The sequence below is a fragment of the Stenella coeruleoalba genome (assembly GCF_951394435.1).
Source record: "Stenella coeruleoalba genome assembly, chromosome: 2".
NCBI lineage: Eukaryota > Metazoa > Chordata > Mammalia > Artiodactyla > Delphinidae > Stenella > Stenella coeruleoalba.
In genome coordinates this window covers 50,462,272-50,486,928 of record NC_137147.1, presented here as the reverse complement: position 1 = coordinate 50,486,928, position 24,657 = coordinate 50,462,272, and the positions used below count along the sequence as shown (strand labels likewise).

The following is a 24,657-nucleotide window of genomic DNA, read 5'->3' as shown; positions in this document are numbered from 1 at the left end:
AAACATTAAATGGAGAGAGTAAGAGGGTAGAGTTTTGTTGTTATCAGCATAAAATAGATTGTTATATCTATAAAATGTTTAATGTAGGCCTCATAGTAACCACAAAGCAAAAACCAATATTAGATCCACAAAAGATAAAAGAGAAGGGAATTGCAGCATACCACTATGAAAAATCACAAAGGAAGGTAGCAAGAGAGGATGAAAGGAACAAGGACCTACAAAACAGAACATAATTAATAAGATGGCATTGGTAAGTACTTACCTATCAATAATTACTCTAAATTAAATGGACTGAATTCTCTATCAAAAGGCACAGAGTGGCTGAATGGATTTCAAAAAATAAGACCCAACTGTATGCTGCCTACAAGAGACTCATTTCAGCTTTAAGGACACACATAGACTCAAAGTGAAAGTATGGAAAAAGATATTCCAGGCAAGTGGAAACCAAAAGAGAGCAGGGGTAGCTATAGTTACATCAGACAAAATAGGTTTTAAGCCAAAAATGGTAACTAGAGACAAAGGTCATTACATTATGACAACGTCATTAAAAAGATAAAATAATAATAAATATATTCACAACCAATATCAGAGCACCTAAATATATTAAACAAATACCAATACATCTAGAGGGTGAAGTAGAAAAAATCTAATAGTAGGGGACTTCAATACTCCACTTTCAACAAAGATTAGATCATCCAGAAAATCAACAAGGAAACACTGAACTTGAAACACACCTTCAACCAAAGGGACCTAACAGACATATATAGAACATTCCATCCAACAGCAGCAACACACACATTCTTCTCAACCACACAGGGAACACTCTCCAGTGTATATCATATGATAGGCTACAAAACAAGTCTTAGCAAACTTAAGAAGACTGAAATAATACCAAGTATCTTTTCCAGTAGTACAAAACTAAAAATCAATAACAGAAGGAAAGCCGTAAATTTTACAAATATGAGGAAATTAAACAACACTCTCCTGAACAGTGAATGAGTCAAAGAAGAAATTAAAAGGGAAATGAAAATACCTTAAAACAAATGAAAATGGAAATACAACATACCAACAACTATGGGATACCGCAAAATCAGTTCTAAGAAGGAAGTTTATAACAATAAATGTCTATACTAAGAAAAAAGAAAGATCTTAAACAACCTAACTTGACACCTCAAAGAACTAAAAATAGAACAAAGCCTAAAGATAGCCGAAGTAAGGAAATAAATAGAGACAAAAAAAAAAAGTCAATGAAACTAGAAGCTGGTTTTTTGAAAAGATAAAATTTACAAACCTTTAGCTAGACTACCTAAGAAAAAAAGAGAGAAGACACAAATAAATAAAATCAGAAATGAAAGAGGAGACTTTAAAATGGATACCACCAAAAATACATAGATCATAAGACACTACTGTGAAAATCTATAAGACACCAAATTGGATAATCCGTTAGAAATGGATAAATTCCTAGAAATGTACCAAGACTGAATCATGAAGAAATAGAACATCCGAATAGATCGATAATGAGTAAGGAGATTAAATCATTAATCAAAGACCTTCCAACAGGGCTTCCCTGGTGGCACAGTGGTTGAGAGCCCACCTGCCAATGCAGGGGACGCGGGTTCGTGCCCCGGTCCGGGAGGATCCCACATGCCGCAGAGCAGCTGGGCCCGTGAGCCATGGCCACCGAGCCTGCACGTCCGGAGCCTGTGCTCCGCAACGGGAGAGGCCACAACAATGAGAGGCCCGCGTACCGCAAAAAAAAGAAAAAAAAAACCTTCCAACAAAAAAGGCCCAGGACAAGATGATTTCTCTGGTGAATTTTAGCTAATATTTAAAGAAAAATTAATGCAAATCCTTCTCAAACTCTGCAAAAAATTGAAGAAGCTCGCATAGGACATGGCAGTTAAGAAGATGGACCTGAAAGTTTGGAGGGTTTTGAGAAGTGTGTCCATGACTAGGAAGGACTGGCAGTGGTGAGCAGGATAAGGGTGTGGGAGGGCCATATTCCTGGCAGAGGTTAGGGCATGATCACACGCCAAGCACAGAAAACCTCAACAGAGGTATGGGAAACGGCAAATGAGTAGAACTGGTTTCAAGCCCAAGGTTTCCTCATGGAATGGTGGGAGACAAAGTGAAAAAAATAGGGTGGGACTTTAATTGTGGAAGGTTCTGAACGCCAGGGATGGGCTTTCCTCTAACTAGTGGTTTTCAACTCTGTCTGCACATTAGAATCATCTGAAGAGCTTCTTAAGAACTCCCACCAGACCATCATCATCAGAATTCCCAGGTATGGGACCAGATGATTCTGATGCAGTCAGTTTACGAACACCAGTTCTAATCTTATGCCAAGGCCAAAGATTAAATCCAACCCTTGCAACATGAGACAAAGAGAAAGCTTTCTCTTTGATCTTCTTCCAGAACAGCCACCCTGCTCCATGCCACCATCATCTCTCTCAACTGTGGGTTTCACTCTTGCAGTAGAGGCTCTGACCCACTCGAATAGTCCCTCAAGTGGCCACTCCACCTCTGACAAGATGCCACCTCTCATAGCAAAAATCACACTGTCTCTTAAGACATGTCGTTCCAGTTTTGAGAGATCTAGCTGTGAGAGTACCTCCTAGTATTCAGTTGAAATCTATATCCCAGAAATCTCTACTGGCTGATCCTGGTTTTCTCCTCTGAGGTTGTATAAAACAAACTGAAACCATTTACCATACAAAAATTTTGAAATACCTGAAAATAGCTAACAGGCCACGCCCCTAACTCTACTCAATACATTAAACATCTCCAACGCTTTCAGTTATTCCGCCTGTAATCTGCTTTCAATTCTCCTCACCATACTAATCAGGCTATTCTGAATACACACTAGTTTGCCACTGTCTTTCTTAAACTGTGACATCCAGAACTGGACAAAGTACTGCATATACAGTGAGACTGACATGTTAAGAAAAGCACAGATTGCTCTTTTGATTTTCACATTATTTTAATGCATCTGGGGTTGACTTGGAGGTACTACTGGGACATGCGCACTGAGGAGGTGGGCAAGGTTCATTTCCCTTTACATGTTAAGTCCCACATTCTAAATCTTCATCTGCTCCAGAAGATCCTGATATCTCCGCTGTTGGGGAATACCACACTATGGGTGAAACTCCTGTGATACAGTTTTTCCTCTGACTCTGTCTCTTCCCATCATTCCCTTTTATTCCTAACTCTGATTCTCCCCTCTAGCCTCAGAATCTTCCATTTCCTGGATCCTCATTTTTATGATTTCCTCAGATTTCCTCTTTATTCTAGATAATAAGCCAGAAAAGAAAGAACATACTGTTAAACATTTTTCACTTTCTCCTCAAACCAGGAAAACAAAAGTTAAGTGTGGTTTAGTACACTTCCCACGTTGGCTGTTCCTCTTGCTTAGGGCTGGGTTCAATATCCACCCTACGTACAATTACAGCCCTACCCGCAATGATCCTAATCCGTCTTCCCTGCTTTATTTTTTATACAGTACTTATCTAACTTATTGAATAGTTTACTTACATTATTTACTGTCTGTGTCCTCCTACTTGAATGTAAGCTCCATGGGTGGGAATTTTCACTATTTTGTTCACTGCTGTATCTCTAGTGTCTAGAAAAATGCCTGACCTATTCTAGGTACTCAGTATTTGTTACTGAGTTTGTTAAATGAATTTCTTTGACAGATCCCACTGATGTCTGCCACGTCAAACTAATTGTGTTTATTCCCTTGTGCTAGACTCTACTTCTGAATACTTTCCAACTTTGCGTTGGCTATCAGGCCAGATGGGTTGGACTGTCAGTTGCTGGCAAATCTTTCAGCAGTTACCACTAGTGTGACAGTTTCTCCCAACAGCTAGCAGATAGCAACTCCCTCTCTCAAAGCATGTCATGGAGATTACTGGAGAATTGTTCCATTTTTTTCTACCATTCCTTCTACTCAGCTGCTAAAAGTTCAACTGCACTGATTTACCCAGAGCTCTGAACAATTCACCCCACAATGGGTTGCGGTACTTTGTCAACATTGCCAAGTTCCAAGGCCCGTGGATTCTTACAGTTAAGACATTAATTCTTTTAAATCTATGACATGAGTTCCTTCTCATCTTACCACTTTTATTATCCTGGATCTTCTGGGATTCCCATCAGTTCCATTTCAAAATGCTTGAACTTAGTTTGATCTCCTCCCTCAAATTTCAACACTGCTTTTGTCTTATGTGAGCATCTGTTGCAAAGTGTGCCATTGGTTTGAAAGGTATGCTCAGGTAAACAAGCTACATAAGACACATCGAAAGCAATTCCTAGTCCTGTAGGTGTTGAAAGTCCAATTTATCACCCTGATTCTTTACTCCAGGGAGCCAAGTCAACGTCCTCTTATCTACCCTGGCACATCTGGGTGACCCAACTTCTAGAAAAGTCAACAGGAGAAACACTTTTGAAGAACATACAGAAGTCCCAAGACACTTTTCAAAACACAGTGGAAGGGAACAAGACAGAGTAGACAACATCAACTTCCTATCCCTCTTAAAATTCTGAAGATGTGCCTAACACAGGGTCAGAGATAAAACAGACCAGGAACTGTAAAACTAAAGAATGCTTAGGGGAGATATGTGTGTGCATTGTGAGGAGTAATGGTCAAACACAATAAGGAAGACAGTGAATATTAGTTTGATTTCTCTGTGGCTAATAGAGAAATATGGTTACTTTGCATTAGCCATAAGTGCCATCAAGCAATTGTATAATTTCAAGAACTTTTCCTGATTTTCCGTAGTCATGACAGAAGAATACTTCTATGAAATTCTTTCCATGAGAAGCATAGTTATGCTTGGCCTCCACTAGGGCATTCCACAAGCAGCACTTGAAAGGCTCAGAATTACACAGCCTTGACCACAGTGTTGATCAAAGAGTGGCCCTCTGGTAAAACTGCACCAAACACCAAAATCTAAACTGAACCCTCCCATGGTTCAATATCCCTAGGGTGAAATTTTGCCTGAAGCCCTTACTTTGGCCACTCTTGAAGTTCAGAATATGAGTTTTAGGCTGCCGAATAGTTTGTGAAAATTAATGGGAAAATGATGAACACTCAAATGAGTGGAAGTCCTGTGTCTCTGTCTTCCAAAAGACAACATGGTGTGCTGTTATCTTCACGTGGAGCAAGAGACTGACCAGCAAGTTCAATGCTTTGCCTGTATTCAAAACACATCTCTTTTCATCATACTAGAATTCATTGCTGCTGCTGCCTCGTCCTCCCCAAGCTATCAAAGCTTTCAATATGGCACAATTACACCACCATCTCCCTGGAACACTGCAAAACAAGCTCCCTGAGTACCCTTCCATTGCTCTCAAAGTCAAGCTCTCCGTTCCCTGTCAGAGGTCCGTGGCACTACATCTGGTCTTTGTTTGAATGGGATCATGAAACTTTTAGAGAACAAGGAACACACTGGTGAAGGTTAAAGAGGTAACATATTAAATCTACGCTAAATGAAGATTTAACTCCAACTACAAGCGGTAGTATTTACTGAACCATTGACACTAGTTTTCCGTACTCAGAGTTCAGAGTTATTAATACTGGATTGCTACTGCTGTACTTTTAAAATTATCACTGAAATGTACTTTCACTGCTCGTGATGATGTAATTGCTGAGAAGCTGGGTGGGTAGTAATTATACAATGCAGTGTATGGAACTGAGCTAATGCCCTGAAATCTTTTTATTGTTTGATTTTTTTTCCTTTCTTGTAATTAAACATCTAGTAATTGAACATCACTGCCTGATGTTCATTTTATGGTTTAGATAAAATAAAATACAGCATCCATATTCCCTTGCTTAGCCCTGGAGAGTGGAGGAGTGTGAGAAAGGAGGTGGAGAGGATCTAACCAACTCAGATTATCCTGAGTTCCAGGGGAGCACACACTGAAGTGCTGATACATTACACCATTGGTCATTTCTCCATTTCAACCACCGGCAAGCCATCAGCACTACGTGCAACTGCCAGTTAACATACATTTAATATATATGTGTATGCACACATATTTAAAGGTACAGGGCATGTTACCACCTTATTTGACAGATCCTAAATAGACTCTCGTTATAATCCATATAAAGCCCAGCTAGAAAGGAAAATTTAAAATATTTAGAAGAATACCTGCCATGGCTAACCACAAATTAATTTGCTATTACTGTTTTAAATTCGGCTTCATATGCAAATGAAGGCCCATGCCTGTTTGTCAAAAGCATTATATTTGTAAGAGCTGATGAAAGACCCAGATTTCATGTAGCACTGGCCCCTACTGCTTGCTCAGTGGTAATTTAGACTTATATCTTTGTCTCAGTCACGTATGTGTTCAGCCAGAGTGGTACAGAGCGTGTAAAAGCCTGGGCTTGGAGCCAGTCTGCCTGGGCCTGCAGCCTGGCATGGCCACTTACTATCTGTGTGATGTGGGGAACAGGATTTAACCTCTATCATATTTTCCCCATACGTAGAAAGAGGTTTATAATGGTATCTTTCTTACAGCACTGCTGTGAGTATTAAAGGAGTTAATACATGCAAAGTACTAAGAACAGTGCCTGGCACACAGAAAGCACTATTGAAGTGTTAGCTATTATTGATTGTAAATAGAAGTAGTCTCTGGCTAACGTAGGCAGAAAAGGAATATATTGAAAGGAAATCAGGCAGCTTGCAGAATTGACAGAAAAGCTGGAGAAAGCACATAAAATGGGCGGAAACAAAGGCATCGATGCATTAGGATTCCCAGGCTGTGCAGAACCTCACTGCCAACAGCACTGTCCACATCACCGCAGGACACTGCTACTGCTGGCGCAGCGTGTGGCCCCAGTTAACCACTGAATACTTTATGCTGCCACAAATAAGTCTGAACCCATCCTTCCTCCTTCCGTCACCCACTCCAGAGTCAAAGTCCCAGGCAGGGCCTTCAGTTAGTCAAGCCTAGTTCACATGGCTGTACCCAATGGAACATGAGTATGGAGGGGTATTTGCTGCCTTTAGTTACTGAAGTGGGAGATGCAGCTGTCTCCCACCAAGATTCAACAATATGGGATTCCCCAAAACAGGAAGGGAGCTTGGATGTGAGGCAGAAAAAAACAAAACAGAAGTCTACTACTGTGTTAAATTGCCTGGAAGAGAACTTACCCGAGATTCCTGACCCCCATCAAGGAAGAGAAAGAAGAATGACTGTGAGATCTAGAAAACCGAGATCAAAATCCACGTCACAAGGGTTCATGGAAGAGTCACAGAAAAAGAGAAAGAAACTAGAAGCTGGCCATTAAGTAGGAACTATCAGTGTAGTGGACAAAGAAATTCAGCCTAGAAGGCAGAGGAAATAGGGAGCACAGGGCTCTCCCAGAGTCAGAGAAAAGGAGCCTAGCCTAGACCAGTGATTCTCAAATATGCTGGTCTTGGGACTCCTTCACAATCTTAAAGATTACTGCAACTTCAAAGATCCTTTGTTTATGTGGAGTTTCATGTGGGTGTTTATATGGATATCACTGGATGCTTGCCTTACTGAAAATTAAACCAATAAATTTCAAGCATTATATTGTCATTTTAAAATAATTCAAATATATATGTTAACATAAATGACATATTTTCATGAAAACAACTATATTTTCTTCCAAAAAAATGTAATAGGAAGAGTGGTACTGCTTTATCTCTTTGTGACTCTGGCTTATTAGAATTCTAGTCTCTAATAAAAAATGATAGAAATGAGTTTATTTGCAAAACAGAAACAGACTCACAGAGTTCAAAAACAAACTTATGGTTACCTAAGGGGAATGGTGGGGAGGATAAATTAGGAGTTTGGGATTAACATATACACACTACTATATGTAAAATGGATAATCAATAAGGACCTACTGTATAGCACAGGGAACTCTGCTCAATATTCTGTGGTAACTTATATGGGAAAAGAATCTGAAAAAGAATGGATACATGTATATGTATAACTGAATCACTATGCTGTACACCTGAAACTGACACAACATTGTAAATCAACTATACTCCAATATAAAGTAAATATTAAATTTAGAAAATACAAGTCTCCATGGGGCCCAGGGACTGGCCAGGCCGCAGCAGGTGCTACTTCTCTTTGTTTCCTTCCCTCTGAGGTCAGCATGCTGGCGTTGAGGAGCAGCGGTGGCTGCAGCCCCAGGATACAGAAAAGCAGAACCACCAAAAGGAGTGATGACCAGCGATTACATGAGAAGTCTGGATGTTAGTTCTAATGCCTCGGGACATGCAGTTGGGAACTCCTGGGATCAAACTCTCATCCACTTAATACCCCTGTTTGCCTGAACTACTAGAGCCAGTCCTAGCTAACCACAAATGGCTACCCAAAGGAAACACTTGGTAAAAGATTTCAATCCTTACATCATCTGCTGTATCTATAAAGGGTATCTGATCAAGCCAACTGCAGTGACGGAATGCCTCCACATCTTCTGTAAGACCTGTACCGTCCAGCACTTTGAAGATAGCAATGGTTGTCCAAGGTGTGGCAACCAGGTTCATGAGACAAACCCATCAGAAAGGTTGAGCTTGGATAACACATTAGAGGAAATTATATTTAAGTTGGTCCCTGGACCACAAGAACAAGAACTTGAGAGTGAATTTTGGAAGAAAAACAAGCCTCAAGAAAATGGACAAGATGATACTTCAAAAGTTGACAAACCTAAAGTAGACGAAGAAGGTGATGAAAATCAAGATGATAAAGACTATCACAGTGCTTCCCTGGTGGTGCAGTGGTTAAGAATCCGCCTGCCAATGCAGGGGACATGGGTTTGAGCCCTGGTCCGGGAAGATCCCCCATGCCGTGTAGCAACTAAGCCCGTGTGCCACAACTACTGAGCCTGCACTCTAGAGCCCGTGAGCCACAACTACTGAAGCCCATGTGACACAAATTCTGAAGCCCACGTGCCTAGAAGCTGTGCTCCGCAACGAGAAGCCACCGCAGTGAGAAGCCCACGCCCCCAAACCTTCGAAGAGTAGTCCCCGCTTGCCGCAACTAGAGAAAGCCTGCACGAAGCGACGAAGACCCAACACAGCCAAAAATAGTAAATTAAATAAATTAAAAAAAAAAAAGCTATCACAGAATTGACCCACAAATTGCTATATGTCTAGATCGTTTACAAAATGATGGACAATCGGGACAATGCAGTAAAGGGTTTAATGAAGGAATTCATTTGGTTTTCTACACGTGTAACTGTGGGAACTATTAAAAAATTTCTAAGTTTAAAACTAAAACTTCCAAGTTCTTATGAGTTGGATGTGCTGTGCAATGGTGAAATTATGGGGAAGGACCATACTGTGGAGTTCATCGACATGACAAGATGGCGACTAAGAGGCGAAAACTTTCGGTGTCTGAACTGCTCATCTTCACAAGCCTGCCCTCAGGCTGGCCCTTTGTATCAGTCATACCCCATGGTATTGCAGTATCGACCAAGAATTGATTTCGGTTAGACCAAGGGGCCTAGATCCCACTGAATGAATCCTGCACTATGTGTTTACTCATCAACAGATTGCACAGTGAACGGTGTGTGGACTAGAGGGACACAACCAGATTTTCAGCATGCGAATAAGGCTATTGTCTGTCTCTAAATTGTCAGCTGCATTTATGTTGTTTCTATTAAGAGCAAACCAAGTGCCATTCTGCTACTGAACCATCTGCATAAGTTATCTGTGCTGTCTCACAGTGTACAAGTCACGCTTGAAATCACTTAGATATGCGGCCCTGATTCAGCCTTCTAAATATTTTGCTTGCCTGGTCTATTGTTTGATTACACTAGTAACATGCCTCAATCTTTGTGGTGTTGCAGTTTTCACATACTTACTATTTGATTAATTCTTGTTTAAATAGAGTACTGTACAAGGAACTAATAATTATTATATCTTGAAATTATTTTGTATGGGAAATATATTTAGAAAAGTGGTCCTTGAGCCACTGTCCTGTTCTCAGTAAGCTTTTTGTGTGCAAAACAGTTCACTCTTGAGTGTGCAAGTCCTTTGGGGAAGAATTCCAACTGTTCTTTACTTTAAAGTCCATTATAATTATAGGCATCTTGCGTCATCTGTCTATGTCGTCTACCAGTCGCACAGGGAGGGCCTGTTCACCCTCCAGAAAATGTACGTGACTTCTTGGAGAGCTGAAGTGAGATTCGCAACCATTTGAAATGTTGGCAGCTGATCACATTTACTTCTAACAAAATTAATGAGTAAGTGAGGTTAATCCTTCATAAGGCCTTATGACGAGCCAGTGCTGCTTCATGAAACATGGTGCATCGTTATATTGTGGCTTTTATCTAATGAGTACACTGTTTCCCTCTTTTCAGTTGGCCTTAAGTGTGCGTCATTGTGGCATGCAGAAGGTTATGAGGATTTAAGTATTAGGATGTTTAGGGCAGATAACATTAGCTATTTTATGAATTTCAAAAATCTCAAAGCAATTGTAGATTAAAACTGTTAGTGACCTGTCACATTCCCATACCATATGTATAAAATAGAAAAAATGCAGTGTCATAGATAAATATGCTTAACCAGAATTAATGGTTTGAGGATATTTCATTTTAGATCCTGTAGTAATCAGGGGGAACTGGGATTATTGTTTTATACATAAGTTCTTTAAGGTCAGAGCTATGATAATGTCCTTGATTACTTATGGAAGCTGATTTTAATTAACTCAAAATGAATTGAGAGTGCATTTTAAAAAACCACAAATGAGACCTGGATGTTTTGGGGTTCCCAGCCAAAACTTAAAGCCTTAAATGAATTTTATATACATGATCTTATTAAATTTGGCCTGCTGCCTCATCTTATATAATGTCACTATTTTCCAAGGAAACATATAGGAAGCATTTATGGCATTGAGAATAGTTTTATATAAAATTCCTCTATTTAATGTTAATGTATTAACATTTTTATTGAAATGCAATGGAATATGTGCCAAAACATGTGAAAACCTTGCATAAAGAAGGGCATCAGTTATATGGGGAAAGGTACACATTTTATGATGGTCCTAAGTAACATGGTATTACTATTAGAACCACAGACTTCTTCATATACTCAACTATGGTTTTCTAAGTATGGTACTATTTTCATATCTAGTAATACACTAATCCCTAGTTAATTATCCCTAGTCAGGTTGTAGAATTTGTAAGAAACCAGGTATAGAAAAATTTAAAGGCAAAAATACACAGGTGGTTAGTTTTACAAACTTGGGGTGCTAATAAGATAAACTCCTTAGACAAATAGCCTATAGGAATAATCATCTGAATCTGCAAAATTGGAGAATAAAACTAAATTAAGTTTTTCTTTAATCTCTTGTTTCTTAAGCAACAAACTGAAAGAACTTTACTTCCATAAAAGATTTTGTAATCTGTTTTGTCTGCTTTAGATATCATAGATGCACAAGGGTCAAGGAACCTTGGATCTAAAGAAGGACTGTACTTTATAGGACTTTACTTTAACTGAAGTAATTACATTAGTTAATAGAAAAATCCAAATATGGCCCTTTCTCCAGACTATGCTTTAAAGTATAAAAACAAATAAACTAAAAGTTTCACTGATGAGGCAGTATTAGGTCATTCAGTCTGGGGTCCAGATACGTTGGGGTGATGTCTTTTAACTACTTTTAGAAAAGTATATTTCTTTATTCATTAAAAATCTATCCCATATTAATAGGCCACATTTTATAAATGTAATGAGTTTGCTCAACTATATGTAACTTGAAATGATTCTTTAAGGGAAGAAAAGTATGTTACATAATATTGTGAACTGTTTAGCTTTACTGAACTATTTAAGAGAAAGTGCCTAATCGCTAAAGTGCATTTCTGTTTTAGATTTACCGCATATATTTTGAGTTTTCTGTCCCTGTCTCTTATCAATGGTCTTGTATCTAAATAGGCTCTTGTAACTTACAGTAATCTCTTTTTGAAAGATTTTCATAAGAAAATAATTCACCAAAGACATTTTACTGTTAATAACCATGTTAGAGAGACAGTTTAACTGTCTGGAGGTTGGAAATTTTTAGACTGCAATTTACTTCTATATAATTAAGCAATAACCTTGAGTAATTGCTAAAATATCACCAAAGAAAGACTTTAAACTTAATTTTCATGGTAACATCAATCAAGTGCAGGTTTTTCTTGCAATAATCAGAACATACTTCCTTTCAGCTATGATTCTTGTTTTTCCAGCACCATCTGACAGATCTTAGGAAATCCTCAAAGATGAAAAAGAGATTAACACAACAAATAGCCTCCTTCTGGATGAAAAGTGGGAGAAATAACATACTTTGAAAAGAAAACTGAAATTGAGATTTTACATTCTAATTTGAGAAGCTTTTTATTCCATGGAGGCAATATAGACTAAAATTATGCTTATTTAGTTTCTGGGTTCTTAGTAATATGAGAAATTTTATTAAAGACAGACTTTGGTAAAAATGCAAACATGCTTAGTTGTATAAAAAACAGTACATTCTATTGGACTCACATAAGTAAATGCTTTTTCTGTACTCAAAAGCAAAATTTTCTTAAAAGCCTGTGGTTTTTTAAAAGTAATTCTTTGTCTCGTTTCTCAGCAATTACTTTGTTTTTAGAATCTAGCCATACAGCCAAATTCAGCAAGATAAGCCCCAGATGAAGAGCATATAGACCAGGTTAAGCCCTGTCCTCACACCAATCTATTGGGGAGCCCATGCTGTGGGCCACCTCAAGTAAAGCTCACATTATGAAGTCTTCCTGACAGGCCACTAGGTAAACCTCCTTGGATAGGATAAAGATGGATGCACTCCATTACATACTCTGGTATACCATAAGGAATTTTCAAGCAGGCTATACTCTGTACCAGTGAGATATAGATATTGCTTGTGGGAATTACAAAAATGAGTGAGTTTGCCATAACTTTAATTTTCTGTGTTAGAAACATAAAAATGTGAAACGCTATTATTTTGAGATATATATCTATCCCTACAATAAGGAATATAAAATGTCTGCCAGATCTGGTTTATAAAAATTGAAAAATATTAAATATACTAGAAACTCAAACCCTTTGAAAGCACAAAATAACCAAATAATTCTGGATTTAATTAATATACCTAGTTCAGTAGTATTCTGTTGAAAAAAGTTCAGATTGAAAGTTCATTAAAATGTACTCAAATATACATTACGGGGTTTTGTGTTTATTTGCTATCCTTACTATACTTTCAAATAGAACTAACATGCTCAAACACTTCCTTTTCAGAAAGTTATGAAATTAAACAAAAATAAATTATTTTAGATGCTCATTAGAATGTGTCCAAACACTTTTTATGCCCCTTTTCCTAGGATTCAAAACTTGAGTCATTATTCACAAATACTTTTTTAATTTTAATTATCTTTAAATCTAGAATCAAGTGAAACATTAAATACTGAGTCCAGTTTTCTTCCAACCTTCAGAGCTTCATGGAATAAGAAACTAATCTAGAGGGTGGAGTCAAGATGGCGGCATGGGAAGACGCGAAGTTCACGTCTCCCCACAACTAGGACATCTGCCAGATGCTGGTGGGGGACTTCCATGCCCAAGGAGAAGGGAGGAAATCCCAAATGAACTGGTAGGATGTGGAGGGACTGAGTGGGGTGAAGTGAAAGCTAGACAGGACCGGAGTCCCTGAGGGACTTCCATGAATGGAGGGACCCTTGGGGGCTCAGATCAGGGAGAGCATGCCGAGCGTTTCTCCTGCCCAATTGGCCAGGGAAGTCTGCCCGGCTCTCGGGATGGGTTCTATGCCCTCAGAGGCCCCCTCTGGGCTACATTGGTCCTGGCAGCAGAGAAGAGCAGGAGAGGCAGGTGGGAGGGGCCCTCCAGGACCAGAGGAGTGGGAGAGGAGAGGAGGGCATTTGCCCCACCCACTTGGGCCCAGAAAGCCAGGTGGACTCCCAAGTGGGGTCCCCCACGCTCTGAGACCAGAGGCAAGCTTTGGCCCATTCTGTTCCCTTGAGCCTAAGGCCCACCCCCCACACCCTCAGGGCCTTTTGCAGCTCTGTGAGTCCTAACATAGGCCATGCCCACTGCCCAAATCCCACCCCTACTTAGGCCCCACCCTCCATCGCCAAGGCCTTTTCCACCTTTTTTTTTTCTTCTACTCTTTTTTACTACTGTGCTTCTGTTTTACCTTCTGGTTGTTGTTTCATCTATATCTTTATTTTTATATTCTTTCTAACATATCGGTTAGTTTCCTAGTCTAATTTTAGTTTTTAGTCTTTGTAATTGTTCGCCTTTTTATGTTTTTTGCCACCGCGCACAGGTTGCAGGATCTTGGTTCCAGAGCCAGGGGTCAGGCCAAAGCTCCTGCAGTGGGAGCTCTGAGTCCAAACCACTGGACTAACAGAGAACCTCAGGCCCCAGGGAATATTCATCACAGTGAGGTCTCCTGGAGGTCCTCATCTCAGCACCAAGACCCAGCTCTACCTAATAACCTACAAATTGCAGTGTTGGAAGCCTCAGGCCAAATAACCAGTAAGATAGGAACAAAATCCCACCCATCAAAAAGAAAGAAAAATGAGATGGCAAAAAACTATGAAGGAGCAAGATGAAGGAGCAAAGTAAAAAACTAACAAGACCAAATAAATGAAGAGGAAATACGCAGTCTACCTGAAAAAGAATTCAGATTAATGATAGTAAAGATGATCCAGAATCTCAGAAATAGAATGAAGGCACAGAGTGAGAAAATACAAGAAATGTTTAACAAAGATCTAGAAGAACTAAAGAACAAACAAACGGAGATGAATAACACAATAACTGAAATTAAAAAATATACTAGAAGGAATCAATAACAGGATAACTGGGGCAGAAGAATGAAAAAGTGAGCTGGAAGACAAAATGGTGGAAATAACTGCTGAGGAGCAGAATAAAGAAAAAAGAATGAAAAGAATGGAAGACAATCTCAGAGAATTCTGGGGCAACACTAAACACACCAACATTTGAATTATAGGGATCCCAGAAGAAAAAGAGAAAAAGAAATGGTCTGAGAAAATGTTTGAAGAGATTATAGTGGAAAACTTCCCTAACATGGGAGAGGAAATAGTTACCCAAGTCCAGGAAACACAGAGAGCACCATACAGGATAAACCCTAGGAGAAACACGCCAAGACACATATTAATCAAACTAACAAAAATTAAATTCAAAGAAAAAATATTAAAAGCAGCAAGGGAAAAACAAAAAATAACATACAAAGAAATCCCCATAAGGTTATCAGCTGATTTTTCAGCAGAAACTCTGCAGGCCAGAAGGGAGTGGCAGGACATACTTAAAGTGATGAAAAAGAAAAACCTACAACAAAGATTACTCTACCCAGCAAGGATCACATTCAGATTCGATGGAGAAATCAAAAGCTTCCAAGACAAGCAAAAGCTAAGAGAATTCAGCATCACCAACCCAGCTTTACAACAAATGCTAAAGAAATTTCTCTAGGTGGGAAACACAAGAGAAGAAAAAGACCCACAAAAACAAACCCCAAACAATTAGGAAAATGGTAATAGAAACATACATATCGATAATAACCTTGAATGTAAATGGATTAAATGCCCCAACCAAAAGAGACAGACTGGCTGAATGGATACAAAAACAATACCCATGTATATGTTGTCTACAAGAGACCCACTTCAGACCTAGGGGCACATACAGACTGAAAGTGAAGGGATGGAAAAAGATATTCCATGCAAATGGAAATCAAAAGAAAGCTTGAGTAGCAATACTCCTATCAGATAAAATAGACTTTACAATAAAGACTGTTATAAGAGACAAGGAAGGACACTATATAATGATCAAGAGATCAATCCAAGAAGATATAACAATTATAAATGTTTATGCTCCCAACATAGGCGCACCTCAATACATAAGGCAAATGTTAACAACCATGAAAGGGGAAATCGACAGTAACACAATCATAGTAGGGGACTTTAGCACCCCACTTACACCAATGGACAGATCATCCAAAATGAAAATAAATAAGGAAACACAAGCTTTAAAAGACACAGTAGACCAGAGAGATTTAACTGATATTTATAGAACATTCCCCCCAAAAGTGGCAGAATACACTTTCTTCTGAAGTGCACATGGAACATTCTCCAGGATAGATCACATCATGGGTTACAAATCAAGCCTTGGAAAATTTAAGAAAATGGAAATCGTATCAAGCATCTTTTCTGACCACAACGCTATGAGACTGGAAATCAATTACAGGAAAAAAACTGTAAAAAACACAAACACATGGAGGCTAAACAATACACTACTAAATAATCAAGAGATCATTGAAGAAATCAGAGAGGAAATCAAAAAATACACAGAAACAAATGACAATGAAAACATGATGACCCCAAACTTATGGGACTTAGCAACAGCAGTTCTAAGAGGGAAGTTTATAGCAATACAATCCTACCTCAAGAAACAACAGAAGTCTCAAATAAACAATCTAGGGCTTCCCTGGTGGCGCAGTGGTTGAGAGTCTGCCTGCCGATGCAGGGGACACGGGTTCATGCCCCGGTCCGGGAAGATCCCACATGCCGAGGAGCAGCTGGGCCCGTGAGCCATGGCTGCTGAGCCTGCACATCTGGAGCCTGTGCTCTGCAACGGGAGAGGCCACAGCAGTGAGAGGCCCGCATACCACAAAAAAAAAAAAAAAAAAAAAACAAAAAAAAACAATCTAACCCTACACCCAAAGCAACTAGAGAAAGAAGAACAAAGAAAATCCGAAGTCAGTAAAAGGAAAGAAATCATAAAGATCAGATCAGAAATAAATGAAAAAGAAATGAAGGAAATGATAGCAAAGATCAATAAAACTAAAAGCTGGTTCTTTGAGAAGATAAACAAAATTGATAAAGCCTTACTCAGACTCATCAAGCAAAAAAGGGAGAAGACACATATCAATAAAATTAGAAATGAAAAAGGAGTAATCACAACTGACACCACAGAAATACAAAGGATTATAAAAGACTACTACAAACAACTATATGCCAATAAAATGGACAACCATGAAGAAATGGATAAATTCTTGGAAAGGTACAATTTTCCAAGACTTAACCAGGAAGAATTAGAAAATATAAACAGACCTATAACAAGTAATGAAATTGAAACTGTAATTAAAAATCTTCCAACAAACAAAGGTCAAGGACCAGATGGTTTCACAGTGAAATCTATCAAATATTTAGAGAAGAGCTAACACCGATCCTTCTCAAACTCTTCCAAAAAATTGCAGAGGGAGGAACACTCCCAAATTCATTCTACAAAGCCAACATCACCCTGATACCAAAACCAGAGAAAGACATCACAAAAAAAGAAAATTATAGACCAATATCACTGATGAACATAGATGCAAGGATCAAATGGGATTTATCCCAGGGATGCAAGGATTCTTCAATATACAAAAATCAATCAATGTGATACACCATAATAACAAGTTAAGGAATAAAAGCCATATGATCATCTCAATAGATGCAGAAAAAGCTTTTGACAAAATTCAACACCCATTTATGATAAAAACTCTCCAGAAAATGGGCATAGAGGGAACCTACCTCAACATAATAAAGGCCATACATGACAAACCCACAGCAAGCATCATACTCAATGGTGAAAAACTGAAAGCATTTCCACTAAGATCACGACCAAGACAAGGAGGTCCACTCTTGCCACTATTATTCAACATAGTTTTAGAAGTCCTAGCCACAGCAATCAGAGAAGAAAAGAAATAAAAGGAATACAAATCAGAAAAGAAGAAGTAAAGTAAAACAGTCACTGTCTGCAGATTACATTATACTATACATAGAAAATCCTAAAGATGCCACCAGAAAACTACTAGAGCTAATCAACGAATTTGGTAAGGTTGCAGGATACAAAGTTAATGCACAGAAATCTCTGGCATTCCTATACACCAACAATAAAAAGTCAGAAAGAGAAATTAAGGAAACACTCCCATTTACCATTGTAACAAAAAGAAAAAAATACCTAGGAATAAACCTACCTAAGCAGGCAAAAGACTTGTTCTCAGAAAACTATAAAACACTGGTGAAAGAAATCAAAGATGACATAAACAGATGGAGAAATATACCACGTTCTTGGATTGGAAGAATCAATATTGTGAAAATGACTATACTACCCAAAGAAATCTACAGATTGAATGCAATCCCTATCAAACTACCAATGGCACTCTTCACAGAATTAGAACAAAAATTTTTTAAATTCGTATGGAAACACAAAAGACCCCGAATAGCCAAAGCAATCTTGAGAAAGAAAAATGGAGCTGGAGGAATCAGGCTCCCTGACTTCAAACTATAATACAAAGCTACAGTAATCAAGACAGTATGGTACTGGCACAAAACAGAAGTATAGATCAATGGTACAGGATAGAATGCCAAGAGAAACCCAAGCACATATGGGCACTTAATTTACAACAAAGGAGGCAAGAACATACAATGGAGAAAAGACAGCCTCTTCAATACGTGGTGCTGGGAAAACTGCACAGTTAAATGTAAAAGAATGAAATTAGAACACTCCCTAACACCATACACAAAAATAAACACCAAATGGATTAAAGACCTAAATGTAAGACTAGACACTATAAAACTCTTAGAGGAAAACAGGAAAAACACTCTTTGACATAAATCACAGCAAGATCTTTTTTGACCCACCTCCTAGAGTAATGAAAATAAAAACAAAAATAAACAAATGGGACAGAATGAAACTTAAAAGCTTTTGCACAGCAAAGGAAACCATAAACAAGATGAAAAGACAACCCTCAGAATGGGTGAAACAAATGAAACAATGGACAAAGGCTTAATCTCCAAAATATACAAACAGCTCATGCAGCTCAATATCAAAAAAACAAACAACCCAATCCAAAAATGAGCAGAAGACCTAAAGACATTTCACCAAAGAAGACATACAGGCGGCCAAAGGCACATGAAAAGATGCTCAATATCACTAATTATTAGAGAAATGCAAATCAAAACTACAATGAAGTACCACCTCACACCAGTCATAATGGCCATTATCAAAAAATCTAGAAACAATAAATGCTGGAAAGCGTGTGGTGAAAAGGGAAACCTCCTGCACTGTTGGTGGGAATGTAAACTGATACAACCACTATGCAGAACAGTATGGAGGTTCCTTAAAAAACTAAAAATAGAACTACCATATGACCCAGCAATCCCACTACTGGGCATATACCCTGAGAAAACCATAATTCAAAAAGAGTCATGTACCACAATGTTCATTGCAGCTCTATTTACAATAGCCAGGACATGGAAGCAACCTAAGTGTCCATCGACAGATGAATGGATAAAGAAGATGTGGCACATATATACAATGGAATATTACACAGCCACAAAAAGGAACGAAGTTGAGTTATTTGTAGGGAGGTGGATGGACCTAGAGTCTGTCATACAGAGTGAAGTAAGTCAGAAAGAGTAAAACAAATACCGTATGCTAACACATATATATGGAATCTAAAAAAAATAAAACGGTACTGATGAACCTAGTGGCAGGACAGGAATATAGACATAGAGAATGTGCTTGAGGACACGGGGAGGGGGAAGGGTAAGCTGGGACGAAGTAAAGAGTAGCAGTGACATATATACACTACCAAACGTAAAATAGACAGCTACTGGGAAACAGGAGCATAGCACAGGGGGATCAGCTCAGTGCTTTGTGACCACCTGGAGGGGTGGGATAGGGAGGGTGGGAGGGAGGCTCAAAAGGAAAGGGATATGGGAATGTATGTATGCATATGACTGATTCACTTTGTTGTACAACAGAAACTAACATAGTATTGTGAAGCAATTATACGCCAATAAAGATGTATTAAATAAATAAAAACATTCATTATTCCAAAAAAAGAGACTAATCTAGTACAAACTGAAGATTAAATATTTCTGGGCAATGCAGAGATAGTGAATAGATTATGTATCCATGGACTTCACATCAGTCCAGAAGAGCAGGGGTTCTGCACATTAGAAATGGAATGGGATCAGCATAACATTGTTTGGGGTTGGTTTTCTTTTGCTGTATGTTTTTGAATGGGGATGGGGGCCCAAGTGTCCTTATGAAGCTGTGGTCGACAAGCGTTTGTGAGGGAGCACCAGTGTTCTGCTGCATTTCTGCATCTGGCAACACAACAGCAAGCACCAATTTTTAATAGAGTAGCCCTCACACTAACTAAAACCATCATAGACTATATTGTACAGTTATGTTGCTAATTTTCTTTTGAAATATAAAATATTTTAAGCTTTTTTTTTGGTCAAAAGTGGTAACATCTTAATACAGATAAAAACCTTTTTGTGGTTGTAAGATTTAGCTTATAAATCATTCAAATTGAAGTGAAAGATTACCAGGTCTTTATTAATGACTTAGTCTATTAAGAATATATGTATTTTTGTAGAGGAAAAGCACTTGTAGATATTTAATCAGTACTATATGTCTGTTTTGCAGAAATAAAATACTGCTTAGAGATTCTCTTTAAATACTTTTTATTTTTGTGCTCAAATGTATTTTGTGTTGATCTATGGAATGTTCTGTACAAAGCTGTATGGTTGCACTGTTGGGCTAGATACTTTTTTTGGTTAAGATCTGAACTTAGCCAAGTATATTTGCCCATGTTAAAAATAGAATTTTTGTTATTAAAAATTTGCTTGCATAAAAAAGAAAGAAGTCTCATATCTGCTTCTATATTCAATCTGTCATGGTATCATCAACTATGGAGCCTCTGGAAAACTCCAATTGTGAGATAATGAGTAACAAAGCAAGCTAAAAAGACAGTATAGGCTTCACAAGGAACTACAAAAGATGGTCTTTGACGATAATCCTAACAACACATTCTCACCTCACATATATATAGCACGTTGTTATTCATAAGAGCATTTTCACATACACATTATATTTGATTCTCACTCACCACAGTCTCGTGAGGCATTATTTCCATTTTATAAACAAGGACTCTGAAGTTCAGCGAAGTTAGCTGACATGCCCAGGATTACATAGTTTGTAAGTAGACAAGCTGGATGCCACATTCCCACCACTACCCCAGACTGAAAAAGTGATTTTTATTATCAGGGAAACATTGATGTAGTCTTCATTTTCTAGACAGGAATCCAAAACCCAGAGTTTAGAAGGCGACCTGCCCTTGATCCATAAGAAGGAGCAGAAATGGATCCCAGACTTACTGGCTCTATATTGGGCTTTGGTAGCTAATTAAGCCATGTCAGAGTTTGAAAAAAACTCTGTGAAACTTTTTTCCAAAAAAGAGCTGATTCTAAATCCATTCAGTAGATAAATAGCTGCTTGGTAGATACAGGCAGTGGATACATTTGGTCTTTCCCACTTAGTCTTATTCACATATTAAAAACTTGAGGGGCTGTGGCTATGACAATGGACCTAAAAATAAGCAATGAGTAGAATTTTCTAGCTTCTATTGATCTAAAGATAAGCAATGAGTAGAAGTTTCCAGGTCCTAGGTTTTTTGTTTATTTGTTTTTTAATATAACTATTGTAGCTGCCATTTATTGAGTACTAGGCTTATGTTTTGCCCTGATTATTGTCATTCTCACAATAATATAAAGTAGGCGGTAGCCCCTTCACCCATTCCATAAACAAGCATGAACAAATCCTCACTGAAATAATCAGTGAGAAAAGCAGAAGGAAGGTGGAAAGTTTGATAAGATACTTACTTTTATAATCTGATTCCCAGACACTTTTGTGACTCAATCACGATGCCTTTAGTGGACAGAAAGACAGAAAGGAGAGAGAGAAAGCAGGAGGCATGGAGGCAGGAATGGAGGGAGGATGGGAGGGAGGGAGGAAGGAAATAAATAATGACTGGGATGGCTTAAATAATAAATATATTTATTATCTTAGATATTAAGATGTCAAGGTGGGGCATCTCGGGATAGGCTAACTCAGAAGTTAAATGATGTCATAGATATTCCATTTCCTTCCCTGCCTCCACTCTGACATCTTAAGTATGTCAACTGCCCTCGTGGCCTCAGGATGGCTGCCAGAGTTCCAGATGTCATATGTAGATACGACTTCAAAAAGAAAAAAAGGGACTGTTTCTTCCTATGCCTCTTTACAACAGCAAAATAAATTTTCCCAAAAGCCTACATGCAGACTTCATCTCACATCTCAGTACCTTTTCCTAAACATTACTGGTGAGAAGAATGTGGCCCAAAGATGAGCTGAGACAACCAACAATCATTTCTGTAATTGGGGATAGATCAGCTTTCAATGAGACCACTTTGGAGGGGTCTGTCAGAAAAGAAGGGTGAAGTGAGTTACAGTAGTTGCTGCATTTTAGAGTTTTTCCACTTAAGAATTCAGTCACTACATTTTTGGTGGTGGGTGGGTGGAAATACAATGCTGACATAAACACTGCCCCATGGAAACAGACACCTGGAGCCTAGCATTAAAGCTGTGCTTTTTGAATATAATATTAATAAATGTAGGTGACTGGTTTTGATATAATGGAGCTAAGTAATTGCCAATTTACTAAATGTAACATGTTAATTTTTTCAGTGTCTTCCATATAAAAGTTGTCATTAAACAACCCTCCAGAGCCCCATTAAAATCACTGAATGTAAGCAAATTCAATTAGTGCTCACGTTCCAAGCAGAGTGTGCTATTCATATTAGGTCGGTAGATGTGGTAACAGAAGCATTGAGGAGAGCCCAAAAGCAATTTGGAGAACAAATGACAGGGAATGGGGCAACTAAGAATGGGGAGGAAAAAATGTGATTAATTGTTATGAAAGAAAAACCATCAAAACATAGTTAGGAGCGACATTATATAAGCCAGGCCCTCAGTGGGCAATAAACCACTCTCAGATCCTTAAGTAGCTAAATAATCACCATCTTGGCTATAAATCATCACCAGACTAAACATCAGTCAGTAAAAGCTTCCTTGTTCCTAGGGTCAATAAATTTATTACCTTGATTGCAAGTGATTACCTTTATTTTTAAGAAAACAAAAACAAAACAAAGTATACCAAAGGTTCTGCAAAAGATGTTAGCCAAAGGTTCTGCAAAAGATGTTAGCCAAAGTGGCAGTGGTTACATCTGAGGAGATCACTGTACATCGATTCTTTCCAGTAACTAGGTAAGAATTACACTGCATGCTAGAGAATACCAGTCACCTTGATAAACCTAAAAAGCAACCAGAACAAAACCCTGTTCTCCTTCCTCTAAGAAAATCTCAAATATATAGAAGCAGTCTAAGGCAGCTTTTAGTTCATTACCACTCTTCTCACTCAACGAAACCTCTAAACATAAACATAGCCACTGACAATAATAAATTCAGGTATTAAAGCATGAAAAGCTAAAGAGTAGCTGCCTCCTCTACAGCCCCGCCCCCAAAGAGGGCTTTCCTCTTCCTTCCCTAGGCAAGTGACTTTGCAGATAGATCACTGTCTTGGAGATATTTTATGTCCTACACAGGGGGTGATTTCCACTTCTCTGTGGGACTCAGCATGTCCTGACTAAATATGCCAGACAGACTTCAAGGTGACCCCATGATCCTGCTTCCTGGTTTTCTTGCCCTCTCCATTTGAGTGTGGACAGGACCTGTGACCTGCTTCTCACCAACAGACTACGGCAAAGGGGATGTGATGTCACTCCAGAGATTATGTTACGTCAAATTCCATCTTGCTAACAGACTTGCTGCTTTCTCTCTCTCTAGCTGGTTTTGAAGATGCGAACTGCCATGTTGTGAGAAATCTCATACAAATAATGTGGCAGGGAACTATAAGGGCTCCAGGAGCTGTGGTCATCTCAGCAACAGCCAGCAACATGGTGGAGCTCTCAGTCTTCCAATCGCAAGAAGTGAAATTTGTCAGTTTCCTGAGTGAGCTTGGAAAATGATCCATTGCCCTGGCCAACACTCTGATTGTATTATTCCTTAGGACCCAGCTAGGTCTTGCCTAGACTCCCAACCCACAGAAACTGTGAGACAATAAATTTGTGCTCTTTTAAGCCACTAAATCTGTGGTAGTTTGTTACACAGCAATAGAATATTAATACACTAACCAGACCTAAAATAAGAGGACTTCAGTTGGTAGAGATGCCAAACCAGGATATTAGACCAGTTCTGCACCAGACTTCACCAGCAATACATTGCTTTGTACCCCATGTTTTCTCTTCCTCAAAATCTTACTGACTCAGTTTGGTGGGTTAATCTGATCTCTGCACATTCTGTAGTTTACTCTTGTAGCTGTTTCTTCCTTCTCAGAGACACTGCCACTTTTTCCAGCTAATGGGTAAGCATTTCATGCAACAAAACAAAGGTTATTAAAGTGTGTCCAAATGGCCTGATAGAATTTATGCACCACCAAAGTCAACCAATTTATTCCTCATTCAGACACATCATTTTCATTGTCCCTACATCCATTAATATAGCATCCTTCACTGATGTTTCACTTGCTCTAAGCTGTCTCAACCTCTTATAAGATTTTATGATGAGATAGAATTCTAAAAGTAACAAAGATGACTTCTTATAAATTTTTTGCTATCTTTTTCACACTTGATAGATAGGTGGATGGATGGATGATAGACAGAACTATTAACAATAACTTCATTACAGGTGTAGTGAAATGACACACTGTTGGCATTTATACTATATGCCCCTTTTATTC

At 38.6% G+C, this 24,657-nt stretch overlaps 1 pseudogene across 1 annotated transcript; it reads left to right on the top strand.

The window, feature by feature from the left end:
• Nucleotides 1-8,342: 8,342 nt before the first annotated feature.
• LOC307182736 (polycomb group RING finger protein 5-like) lies at nt 8,343-9,473 on the top strand (annotated as a pseudogene). The gene is made up of 2 exons: nt 8,343-8,755; nt 9,106-9,473. The product of its transcript is annotated as a polycomb group RING finger protein 5-like (transcript).
• Nucleotides 9,474-24,657: the final 15,184 nt, after the last annotated feature.